This window comes from Lepus europaeus, chromosome 11 (genome assembly GCF_033115175.1).
Source record: "Lepus europaeus isolate LE1 chromosome 11, mLepTim1.pri, whole genome shotgun sequence".
Lineage (NCBI taxonomy): Eukaryota > Metazoa > Chordata > Mammalia > Lagomorpha > Leporidae > Lepus > Lepus europaeus.
The window spans coordinates 11,589,010-11,602,343 of NC_084837.1; the positions used below are offsets into that span (position 1 = coordinate 11,589,010).

The window sequence follows — 13,334 nt, forward strand, 5'->3', positions numbered from 1 at the left end:
CTTAAAATCATATATATATTTTTTTTGACAGGCAGAGTGGACAGTGAGAGAGAGACAGAGAGAAAGGTCTTCCTTTTGCCGTTGATTCACCCTCCAATGGCCGCCGCGGTAGGCGCGCTGCGGCCGGCGCATCGCGCTGTTCCGATGGCAGGAGCCAGGTGCTTCTCCTGGTCTCCCATGGGGTGCAGGGCCCAAGCACTTGGGCCATCCTCCACTGCACTCCCTGGCCACAGCAGAGAGCTGGCCTGGAAGAGGGGCAACCGGGACAGGATCGGTGCCCCGACCGGGACTAGAACCCGGTGTGCCAGCGCCGCAAGGCGGAGGATTAGCCTGTTGAGCCACGGCGCCGGCCAAAATCATATTTTTTAAAAACCTAAGTTCTTAGGTGAGAATGAATGGAAACAGTCCGAATATCACTGCGAACAACAAGATGCCCCCAAAGGCACGTCCTAACGTCTCATCTCAAAGACGACCCCAAACCACCACTGCTTTACTTCAGTTAATAAAACGCAAGGTTAGGGTTCATTTCTCTACTTGGTTGCTTCTGCCATCTGGAAGACAGAAGTCAGATCTGCAGCTCAGAAGTCACTGTCCAAATCCCCAAGGGGGCTCTGGCAAGCTGGTAAGTCAAGTCCCAGAACTTTCTGGAAATAAACGATCAAACAGCAGCAACAGGAGGATGCCAGTGCTGACATGGACACTAAGTTGCATTTATGCTTTAGGGCTGACAAAAGCCTTCGTTTAGGAGACCCATTTTGAAACGAGAAGACTGAGGCCACAGGTGTGGGCATTAACGAAGGCTTCTCGCTCAGGTGACAAGCCAGGGGCAGCTGCCGCTCCCTGTCCAAGACCCTGCCGCTCCCTGTCCAAGACCGTCACTGTCATGCTCTTTGACGGAGCTCCAATTCTATGCAAGGTTTAGAGCGAAATTAAAGGGCATCGCTGGAGCTGGGAGTGTGCAGTGGCACAGCTGAGCCCAGGGAAGGCCGGATGTCTGGTGGTCCCCACAGCCCCCAGACTCTCTGTAAGAAGGCCAAAGGACCGTCCCCACCCCGAGGCCTGTGAGCTCGCCCTGCCCTGTGGTCCTGTGGATCCCAGGCTGGGCTCTGGCTCGCCTGAGACACCTGCTCACTTCCCTGCCCTTCAGAGCTCTCCATCCCGGCAGGCCTCACCCAAGGATCCCACGCCGGCCACGCTGAGCAGCCACTGCCCGTATCTGCGGGGCCCACATAGGCCTCGGCACCGCTCTCCGAGGGACCCACCAGGGCGGGTTTTGTCCCCCTGCACACCCCAGCTCTGCACCTCTTGCTGTGGCCAAAGCTCACCAGGAAAAAGCTCTCAAAGGGCACAGCAGGGCGATCTCACGGCCACTGCTGCTCACACCCTCCTTGGTCCTACTGGGGACGATGTCCTGACAGTTCTGGAGTGTGCTTTGTCCTTCCGGGTCACTCAGAGCGTGTCCATGTGTTATCCTCTCACTGGCAAACTCTCCACCACAGTGACCCGCTCTGCCCTCCAGGTCATCTCCAAGAATGCCCCAGAGATGCAAGCCCCACCCCCAACAACAGACAAAACCAAGAGACCTACACCCCACCCTCCCTGGGGTGGGGATCCAACATTTCAGACAGAGGTGGGCCATGGCCCCTCGGCAGGTACCAGACCCGTGTGTGTGGAGGGGTCACGTGGAGCCATGTCCTCCCTTGTCAGCCACTGCGCCTTTGTGCAGCTCCAGGTCAGGGCACCAACCCGACCGGTGGATACAGACAGGACGTCGGCTGCCGCGGCCTGCCCGTGGGACCCCTCAGCCCTGCGCCCTAGTGTGGGTGTCCTTGGGCAGCATGGTCCTCCCCAGGCACGAGCCACCTCCCTCCCGAGAGGATGTCGCTCATCACCATGACAACCCCATCTCACAATAAACAGTCTGGCTGTCTTCAAAGGAAGCAGGAGGGTGGGCTTGTCACGCCCCTCCTGGGAGAGCCCATCTGGTGCTCTGGTTCTTATCCAGGGAGCAGGCCGGAAGAGGGCCTGGCAGCCTGGCCCAGCAGCTGAAGCACACAGGGCTCAAGGCCCACGCACACACAGGATGCCCAGCACCGTAGATGAAGATGCCATCAGCACCCCTGGGGCCAGCAGCCCGTCACACCTTCCAGGAGGACACCTGCCGGGGGACCTCCACTCTCCACGGCCAAGGGGGAAGCTAGGTCCCACCCCGCCATGGGTACCTGCAGTGGGGCGTTTGCAGTGTCATTAGCTGAAACCCTACCAGCCACCCACTCAGACAGGCAGCACAGGTAAGGCTGGGGAAGCGAAATATGCCCCGGATGAGGGGGTGGCGACCTCCCTGGGGCCTTCTGAGGACAGGAAATTAACATGTGCTGTGGCACAGACCAGTCCCGATATGCCTGGACCCGGGGACAGCTGGTTGGGGCAGAGATAAATGCCCATAATAAAAATATACTAATGCAAATAAATCATTCTAATAAATAGCTCGGCCCCAGCTGGTGGAACTGAAGCTCGCATTTTTTAAAGTGTCAATTCTGATTCTGTCTGCTTGATTAAACTGGAAACACAGCAACACAACCCACATGGCTTTGGATGAAGTCAGCACCGTGGCGCACACCCACCCAGCTCGCCCTGGCTGTCATGGAGCGGGGGGTTTGCAAACACTCCCTCGAATGACAGCCGTGTCCAGCGCCCCACTGGGGACACAGAGCATGAGTGCAAAGCCAGGCAAGTGACTGTGTTCCCACTGGACCATCGCGCCTCCCCCTCAGAAGTGACCTGTGACAGGGGAATCCCACGGCTGACAACTCGCTCAGGTAACAGCCTCGCCCAGCAATCATTTCATATTCTCCATATGCAGAAATGTCCATCACCCCTCATCACCCCGGGACATTCCAACCCAGACCTCTTCCTCTGTCCCACTTGGGAGCAGTCAGTGACACCCCCTTCACGGTGAGAGCTCCAAGGGTCCAACTTAGGACTGTGGGCTTTTCTGAATTCTTGCCTCTGTGCCCTGACAGACGCGTGGCTCAGAAAACATTATGCTATTGTTGCTTTTCTCCCTTCCCTCTTGCAATTCAGGTCACCCCTGTGATATTTGTCCTGAAGAAAATGAGAGCCATGCTTACTCTTATAATAGTTACTCCCAAGGAGGTGATCATATCTTTGCAAAGCAGAGCCGTGCTTGAAGTACCAGGACAAGACACACGAGGGAAGCCAGCCAGTTCGTCTGACATTTCAAATCTCTAGGGAGGCCTGGGGAGGGGAAGGGAGGAAGGGAGGGAGGGAGGGAGGGAGGGTCCCTCCTGCTCTCTCTCACATCCAGATATTTCCTGGAACAGAGTTAACATGAAAAATTACTGTCTATCCCAAATACAATTTTTTACTGTGGTAGAATACACAGAACAAAATCTGCCCTCTTAATGAGCCATCTCAAAGTATATGGTGCAGGACTATGAAATACTTTCACAGCGCTGTGCCTGGCTCCCCACCAGCTGCCTCTCTAACTCTTTTCATCTTGTCCAAGCAAAACTCCACAGCCATCCTGAATGCAGGTGTACCTGGGAGCCCCCTGTTGCTACTGGCTACCTCTGGCAGCTGAGAGAGGGACCCACGCAGGCTGCTGTCATCCCTTGGCCCTGCCTCGGTTCTCTGTGCCCAGCCTGCTGAGGTCTCCTCCAGCCCTGGCCGGGATCGGCGGGCACGTCTTCTGCTTGATTCATCACTGTCTTTTCACAGAGCTCGGCAGAGCACCGGCAGGGGCTGGGAGTGCCCGGCCAGCATCTCTGAGCACAACCCCATCTTCCTAAACTCCTCTCTGCATTCTGACCTTCAGTGGGCACCGTCCAGAGGAGGGTCCCCGTGGCCAGCCCTGCGCAGGTGCCTGCTGCCTGGTGCAGTGTGCAGGGCACCTGTAGTTCAGGACAGGAAGACGCAAGCAACGACAGCCCCGACTGGGAAGATTCGCGCTCCAGTGTGAAGGCAGAACTAAGGGTCCTGCCAGCCCTAAGCGCCCGTGAGATGAGCTCGCGGATAAACAAACGCCGGTGTGCACGAAAGCCATGTCTCTGAGATCAGGCCCGAGGAGCAGAGCCACCAGGGACGGAGCCATCCCGGTGTTCGGCCGTCACTTTTTTTTTTTTTTTTTTTCAGTTAAGAATAAGCAGAACTTGACTGGCACCGCAGCTCACTAGGCTAATCCTCCGCCTGCGGCGCCAGCACCCCAGGTTCTAGTCCCAGTTGGGGTGCCGGATTCTGTCCCAGTTGCTCCTCTTCCGGTTCAGCTCTCTGCTGTGGCCCAGGAGGGCAGTGGAGGATGGCCCAAGTGCTTGGGCCCTGCACCTGCATGGGAGACCTGGCTCCTGGCTTTGGATCGGCGCAGTGCCGGCCGTAGCAGCCATTTGGGAGGTGAACCAACGGAAGGAAGACCTTTCTCTCTGTCTCTCTCTCTAACTCTGCCGGTAAAAAAAAAAAAAAAAAAAAAAAAAGAATAAGCAGAACTCTCATTGCAGGCAGGGATGTCTAATGTTATGCCAATGTGGAAACAGGAGTGGTTCCTAAGAAAGTAAACACAGAACAACTGTGTAACCTGGAAATGCCAATCCCAGCCCCATCGCCAACAGGGCTGAAAACCAGCATCCACACATAAACTCACACATGCGTGTTCGCAGCAGTACTACCCACACAGGTCAAAAGGTAGAACCAGGGGCCGGCGTTGTGGTGTGAGATCCAGCTCACAGCTAATGCACCTGGGAAAGCAGAAGATGGCCCAAGCATTTGGGCCCCTGCACTCTTGTGGGAGACCCAGATGAAGCTCCTGGCTTCGGCCTGGCCCAGTCCTGGCCATTGTGGCCGTTTGGGGAGCGACCCAGCAGGTGAAAAGACCTTTCTCTAACTCCACCTTTCAAGTTAAAAACAAACAAACAAAAAAACCCTTTTTAAAAAAAAAGTTAGAAACGATCCAATTGCCTGTCCATGGAATTGTAGATAAACAAAATGTGGTTTGTCCTCCATCCAATAAATTCTCATTCAGCCACGAAGAGGAACGAAATTCTGACCCGTGCTGCAGCATGGGCCCTGGGAACGTGACGTAAGGGGAACGAGACAGGCACACAACTCCACTCAATGAAACACCCAGAAAGGAAGTCCGCAGAGACAGAGAACAGATTGGTCACAGCCAGAGGGTGAAGGGAGGAGAGATCGGAGAGTGCCTGCTCTCTACGTACGGGGTTTCCTCCTCAGGTGAGGAGAATGTTCTGGAAGCAGTGCCGGTGGCTGCACAGCACTGTACTAAATCTCAGGGAACTGCACGCTCTAAAACGATGAAAATGGTATTCTTATGTCACACGTGAAGACCGGCAATGTTAAAACAACACAGAAGAAGGAGAGTGGCCAGCGCCCTGTAAGGACCCAAAACACGCTGCCCTCAGCAATCAGGCCCAGTTCAGCCAAGCACCCAACCCTGCACGGGGTCACCTGCCAGCCATGCAGAACGAACCCCCTCTGACTGACACACCGGCAACCTGGCAGGCGGCTGAGGACAGGACCTGGCTGTCCAAACTTCCAGCCCCAGACTACCCTCCCACACACCAGGATGCCACGCTGGGGGCCCTCTGTGGGAAAGCTGGGGGTGCCACCATTAGAGCTGCAGAACTGGGGAGTGTCCCATTTGGCCCTGCTCAATTCTCCATGGGAAAATCCGCCCCCGCCCCCCAAGCCCTTCCTAGGTGTCCCGCCAGCTGCTTCTACCTCTGGTTCCACCTGCGGCTTTTCCATCCGGCTCAGTGAAAGGCTGGAAGCCCTGTGTAGCCACGGTTTCTTGACTGAAAAGTCATCGCTGGGCTCTGGGGCTCTCCCCGGGGACCTGACCTGTCAAACATGCCCCCCGCCTTCCGGCCCAGAGCCCTGCACACACATTCCGAGACAACCAGCCTGACATCTGACCACGGAAGGAGACCAAAGTGCCCCAGCCACAAGGCAATTAAATGGCCACTGCTCAGTCAATAGTAGACTGAAATTCCCAGGGGCGTTCTCTGTGTTAACTTGCACCAGGCTATGCTGCTTCCCGAGCAGCGCAGAATTGCTCTTACGGCCCCCTGCTCTCCTGATGGGCTACATCCTCACTTTCAGTCCATACAATCACTCCCCAGTGAGAGACAACTCTGGGTACACTCACGGAGCTGCCTGGGGCTGCCGGCTCCAACGTCCTGATTGCTACGTTGGACCCCAAGTGTCTGCAGACCATGTATAAAGAAGAGATCAGTGATACAGTGAGCTGCCCCCTAAATCCACCTGCTCAACCTCCGTGACTGTGTCCACACAGAACATTTGGTTTTCTTAAACTTCTGCAGAAGTGAGAAAGGAGCAGAACTAGCTAGGATTTTACCAGTATGTTTTTTAAAAAAAGATTTATTCATTTATTTAAAAGTGAGAGAGAGGAAGAGACAGAGACAGAGACAGAGACAGAGGGATTTTCACTCCCTAGATGGCCACAATGGCTGGAGCTGTGCCGATCCGAAGCCAGGAGCTTCTTTCGGGTCTCCCACGTGCGTAGCAGGGGCCCAAACACTTGAGCCACCTTCCACGGCACTTCCTGGGTCATTAGCAGGGAACTGAATTGGAAGCGGAGCAGCCAAGGCAAAAACTGGCGCCCATCTGGGATGCTGCATTGCAGACAGTGGCTCTTCCCACTTCGCCACAGTGATGGCCCCTAATGGTATCTTTTGAAACACACACAGTCCCTGATTGATGACAATCCAACACCTGAGGGTTCAACTTGGAATTTTCGGCTTTGTGATGGTGCTCAGTAGAAACCGCACTTTTCTGAACAGGGATCTGCCCTGGGCGAGCGCTGTGCGGTGCCATCCTCTTGGGCGATGCTGGGCAGCTGTGGCAGGTGCAGCTCCCAGTCAGCCTCACGGCCACCAGCAGAACAGCCCACGCGCTGCAGTGCCGCCAGCCTGGATGTGCAGTGTACACACACTCGGCGTGTTTTCAGCCAGCACTATTCATGAGGATGTAACTCCTCGTAAGTCAAGGAGAAATGTGTAGAGGGCATCTTCAAAACCTCGGAGAAAATGTCTATTATGCATGGGCTTCAGCATGTTTTTACACAAAAATGCACACGTATCTTTCAATTCTCCTTCTCCACAAACTCTCTGAGTGCCTTTATGGAGGTTACTGATCTCAGCCACGGTGTGGTAAGCCAGGAGCCTGGATGCACCACGTGAAGAGCCCCACGGTAGGGGCTGGCCCTGCGGTGCGGCCGCTTGTGACTCAGGAACCCCACATTGCAGAACCAGTTCGAGGCTCAAGTCCCGGCTGCTCTGCTTCCAATCCAGCTCTCTGCTAATGCACCTGGGAAAGCAGCAGAGGATGGTCCAGGTACTTGGGCCACTGCCACCCACATGGGAGATCCAGATGGAGTTCCAGGCTCCTGGCTTCAGCCTAACCTAACTCCAGCCCTTGCAGCCATCTGGGGAGTGAACCAGCAGATGGAAGATGTGTGTGTGTGTGTGTGTGTCCATCTCTGTCATTCCACCTTTCAAGTGAACAAATAAATCTTTTTGTAAAAAAATCCTCAAGTAGTTTTATTTTTGAAAAATAACAGGATACCTGGGGGATTTGTTGTTTGATTTTTACTGAAAGGCTAGGAGAGAAAGAACACTTCCACCCATTCACCAGTTCACTCCCTGAATGACCTCAATGGCAGTGCTGGCTGGGAGCTGGGGACTCAGTCCACCTCCTGCACAGGCGGTGGGAACTCAACTACTTGAGCTATCACCTGTGCCTTATCTACAGGAAGCTGGAGTCAGGAGCCAGAGCTGGGAAGGGAACCCAGGCCCAGGGGCACATTCACTTACGTCTTACCTGTTAGACCAAACACCGACCCCCACGGCGGCCTTAACAACCTCAAAGGGGAGCTAGGAAGGCTTCCTTGCCCACTCTGTTCTGCCTTCAATATCCTCCTAAAGCCTCCCAGACACGTGCAAACCACCCCCGCCTCGGGACCACACACACCCTGGTTCCTCGCCAAATCATTCCTACTGTGGTCACGCCAAACCCTTTTTGACTGGTCCTTTTTGTTTGTGTTATGGCAGACGGGCCCAACTTCCTTTTAGAAGATCCAAATTGGCTCAAAGCGGTTAATGGACCTTTTTCTTTTATTGCAGTAAACATATATCACATAAAGCTGCTGTTGGAGCTGTTTCCAAGCATCCATCTGCATTAAGGACCTTCCCACTGTCACATAGCTGTCACCACCATCGTCTCCAGAGCTTCTTCAGCTCAAACTAAAACTCCACCACTGTCAAACACGAACACCCTCTCTCTCCCAGCCCCTGGCCACCACTATTCCACTTCCCGTCTCTCTGAATGACTTCTCCAGCCACCTTATCTTCATACCCGTGGAGTTACACACATTTGTCTCTTTATGACTGGCTTGTGTGGCTCAGCTTGTCCTCAGGGTTCATCCCTGTGGTGGCAGGTGGCAGAATTTCCTTCTTAAGGTGGAATAATATCCCATTGTGTGCTGAAAGCCTTGTCTTTTGTACTTTACCACCATGGCACAGCACAGCAAATATTTCCCACAAAAAACTAAAAAAAAAAAAAAAAAACAAAACCACAGTCTCCAAATATAGGCCAAGCTAACAGAATTGCTTGGGTTAATTCATTCTGTTTCATTCTTCTTGGCACTCAAAAGAAGTTGAGATTAAATATTAATAAGACAGCAAACAAGGGAAACCAAGGGCAGCAATTTCTCTTGGAGACATCTCTCATAATTTGCAAGGACAATTCATCAATGCAGCAAGAGGAGCCCCGCCCCGCCCTTGCTGTGGCTTCTGGAGTACAAGGCTGGGTGATGCCCAGTAGATTAACATCGCTGTTTGCAAAATGGCTGGCGTGCTACCTTTAATCTACACGGGGCCCAGTGAGTAAGCGACAGAACAGATGAATGAGTGGCTGGACCAACACAGCATGGAGTAGACCAAAGGAGGAAGAGCTTCTATGCTCAATGACCTGAAAGGAGAGGAGGAGGGGCCAAATGAGCCCAAGTGCACCCGAGAGGCCTGGCTTGGGCGTGGGGCGAGGCTGATCTCCATCAGTCCGAGGAAGATGCTGGCTGGGCCAGTCTGCATCGGGGAGCACAGTGGCCAACAGTCAGAAGACTTGGGCACTGGGACTGAAGGTCAGGGACAGTCATCTCCCAGCTGTCTCTAAGGAGAAGCAGGGGACCCAAAGGCTGGGTGGTATTCGGCTGCATGAGAAATCAGGTGGGCAGACAGGTTCCAGAGGCAGAAGAATCGGAGGCCACTTGCAAGTGACTGGGCCAAAGGGCAGTGGAGTGACTGCAGGAGGAAGGTGAACAGGTAACTACTCCCCAGAGAGCAATGCCCCTCTCACCCAACATCTCCCCCAGAGCTACCCTCCTGGAGTAGCATCCTCCTGTCCACAGTCCAGCTCAGGCTCACTGACCTCTCCAGTCTGACCAGGCTGGCCACCACAGGACACAGCCCAGTGTATCAGCACCAAGGACAGCGCCTAGCTGGTCTCAGTAAATATCTCTTTTTTTTTTTTTTTTATTAAACTTTTATTTAATGAATATAAATTTCCAAAGTATAGCTTGTGGGTTACAATGGCTTCCCCCCTCCCACAACTTCCCTCCCGCCCGCAACCCTCCCCCCTCCCGCTCCCCCTCCCCTTCCATTCATGTAAAGATTCATTTTCAATTCTCTTTGTATACAGAAGATCAATTTAGTATATATTAGGTAAAGGTTTCAACATTTTGCCCCCATAGCAACATCGAGTGAAAAAACTACCATTGGATTACTAATTATAACATTAAATAGCAATGTACAGCACATTAAAGACAGAGATCCCACATAATTTTTTTTTTCAAAATAATTAATTTTCTATGCCGTTTCCATTTTAACACCAGGTTGTTTTTTTGTTTTTTTTTTTTTTTTCATTTCCAATTCTCTTTATATACAGAAGATCACTTCAGTATATAATTAGCAAAGACCTCATCAGTCTGCGCCCACACAGAAACGCAAAGTATAAAAATACTGTTTCAGTACCAGTCATAGCATCACTTGGCTTTAGACGACACATTAGGGACAGATCCCGCATGGGGTGTAAGTACACAGTGACTCCTGTTGCTGACTTAACAATTTGACACTCCTGTTCATGGCGTCAGTAATCTCCCTAGGCTCTAGTCATGAGTTGCCAGGGCTATGGAAGCCTTTAGAGTTCGCTGACTTTGGTCTTATTCCGATAGGGTCATAGTCAAAGTGGAGGTTCTCTCCTCCCTTCGGAGAAGGGTATCTCCTTCTTTGATGGCCCCGTTCTTTCCACTGGGATCTCACTCACAGAGATCATTCATTTAGGTCTTTTTTTTTTTTTTCCCATGATATCTTGGCTTTCCATGCCTGCTATACTCTCATGGGCTCTTCAGCCAGATCTGAATGCCTTGAGGGCTGATTCTGAGGCCGGAGTGTTGTTTAGGACATCTGCCATCCTATGAGTCTGCTGTGTATCCCACTTCCCATGTTGGATCTTTCTCTCCCTTTTTGATTCTATCAGTTAGTATTAGCAGATACTTGTCTTGTTTGTGTGATCTCTTTGACTCTTAGACCTATCAGAGCTATCAATTGTGAGCTGAAATTGATCACTTGGACTAGTGCGATGGCATTGGTACATGCCATCTTGATGGAATTGTGTTGGAATCCCCTGCACATTTCTAACTCCACCATTTGCGGCCAGTCCGATTGAGCATGTTCCAAATTGTTCATCTCCTCCCTCTCTTTTTCCACTCTTAGATTTAACAGGGATCACTTTTCAGTTAAAATCTAAACACCTGAGAATAATTGTGTGTTAATTACTGAGTTCAACCAATAGTACTAGAACAACAACAATGGACCAGACCTGGATGCAGGCCTGAGCCACATGTCAGCTGTTGAAACTACAGGAGCAGGACAGCGAGCTCCAGCAAGCCCAGCTCCGAACACCCACCAGCTCCCACAGTCCTGGCCTTGGCTCGGTTTTGTAGGAGAGACCAGTTTCCCCTCTGGGAAATCGGAATTGGCAGGTTTTGGAGACCACCATCCGCCTAGGGGCACTGTTCCATCCCACACAACGGCCATTCTCCACATGTCTGTGCCTTAATCTCCCTGCACTGTCCCTGGTATTATCTGGCTCTCCCCCATTACCATAGCTCCCCACATCTTTTTTTTTTTCACTGATTAGCATTGGCTGCGATCTGAGTGCTGGGGAGTTGAAAAACCCTGCAACTGCCACATCTCGGGTGAGCACACCCTGCGTACATCACGCAGTTCTGCAGCTCACGTTCAGCCACACGAGCTTCGTCCTGAACAGAAGATGTTTCTAAAAATCCCTGCACTTCCTCGGAAATGTCACGAACCAACGGATCTTGTCAGCTGAGGTCTCTCTGACCTCTGGCACATGAGGGGCATGGGACAAAGTGTCACAGGGTCACAGGGCCCCCAAAAGCAGGGAGCAGCAGACACATGTAGGAGCAGCTCCTAGCTTCATCCTGGACCCCTCTCTGGTTCCCCACAATATTCCTAATGTCCACCACTGCAAATGAGTGCAATGGGAGTTATCACACACACACACATCATGAGCATCCTCTGCCCACGCAGGTCACTACGGACACTGCCCAGCTATCCCTTCCACATCTGTGAGTGACCCTCGGCCCTCCCAATCTACCAGAGCTGCTCAGGCTGCCACTGGGACCCCTGATGGCCAGAGCTGACAGGTGCTTCCTCAACAGCACCACCTCCCCCAACCACCCACCTGCAATGGCCTGAGGAACGTCCCTGCCCCTTGGCTCCTGTGCCCCAGTTCTCTCCTGGCTGCCCTCCCCATCCTGGGTGGTCCTTCTCTGTTCCCTTTCCATCCCATTCTCAGCCCAGACCCTCCACCAGCCCCTGGTCCTCTTTAGGGGCTTTTGGCCCCATAACCACCCCAGCCTCACTACATGCTGGGGGCCTCTCCACAACCTCCGCGAGCTGCCCTCAGAGCCCTGAGCCTCTCTGCTGGTCACCCACTCTGGACACTGTCCCCGAACTCTGGAACTGAAAGGATGGGTGTGTGTCCTTCCTGATCCCCCAGCCCACGTGGACAGAGAGGTCCCTATGCCTCTGTCTCCCTCTAGTAGGAGGCTCAAAATGCTGTTTTTGTCTTTGAACCCCCAAGTCCTGGCACACAGGAGGTGCTAATTTTCATGGGGTGCAAGGGAGGCAATGCAGAGGCAGGCAGCCCAACCACACGGGCGTGGCCCCAGGGGCAGACTCAGCTTTGAAGGAGGGGGATTATGGCTGCAAACGAGGGAGAAGGCGCCCAGGTCTATGAGAGCCTTGGCCAGCACTCAGGGCTACAGGAATCCTGAGCCCAGCTTGCCTGCCTGGGAGGGGGCCTGTGCTGGGTTCTCAGTTAACTTCCTAGGAGAAACTGGGTGTGAGCCAACTGGGATAGCCCTTGCAGCTGGCTAGGTGTCCCCTTGTCTCCCAAACCAGGGAACCCAGAGCAGAAAGAGGTGCAGAGCACCCCTAAGGTAGCCTGTGAGGATCAGCATCAGGAAGGGAGAGGCCTGGAGAAGGGGGGAGCCTCAGAACACAGGCACCCAGCTCCAGTGTGACCCTGGCCAGTGCTCCTCTGCCTGGTCCCCCCAGCTAAGGGCAGAGTCGTGTTCTTTAGTACCTCTAGCCCTGCCCACCATGGCCTGTACCCAAACTGCCTGTCCAAGACCCTGGAGGAGATTCCCCTGGACTTAAAAATCATCACCATCCTCAGGGCATGCCCCCTGTGGTCCCTCCAGTGCACTGTCCACCCCCTGCAGACAACTCCCCTCCCCACAGCACATGAGCTGCTGGCCCACGGTGCAGGCAGCCAAGCAGGGGGCAGATGTAGCAGGCTGGGGGCCAGGCACCTCCATCCCTCACCACCGCGCTGGGCTCTGTCTCCACAGCCTGGGGAGGGGTGGGTGAGGAGACTTTCTAGATTCCTGCAGATGAAAAGGCTTTGCGTCATCTGCCCGGACACAGAAGAATAGTTTTAGAAACCCCGGCTTTGACTGGATGTTAAAGGCACACGAGCAATCCCGATTCCTGCTATATACACAGCTGTGGTAGCAGCAGCCACCTCTGATGACGCACCATCGAGAGGCTTCCTAGAAAGCCGGCAGGCCGTTCTGCTGACTTCACACACGGCCCTGAGAAGCTCTGATGTTCCAGCTGGGCGAGGACGGAGCCCACGGCAACGTCGAGGCTATGCTCTGGGGGCTCCATTTCCCAAGGTGCCCCTGTCCTGGG

General features: G+C 53.5%; 1 protein-coding gene across 3 annotated transcripts in view; it reads right to left on the bottom strand.

The window, feature by feature from the left end:
- The window catches only part of APBA2 (amyloid beta precursor protein binding family A member 2), a 64,676-nt gene that overhangs the window by 42,338 nt on the left and 9,004 nt on the right, over nt 1-13,334 (bottom strand). The gene's annotated exons all lie outside the window — the stretch shown is intronic.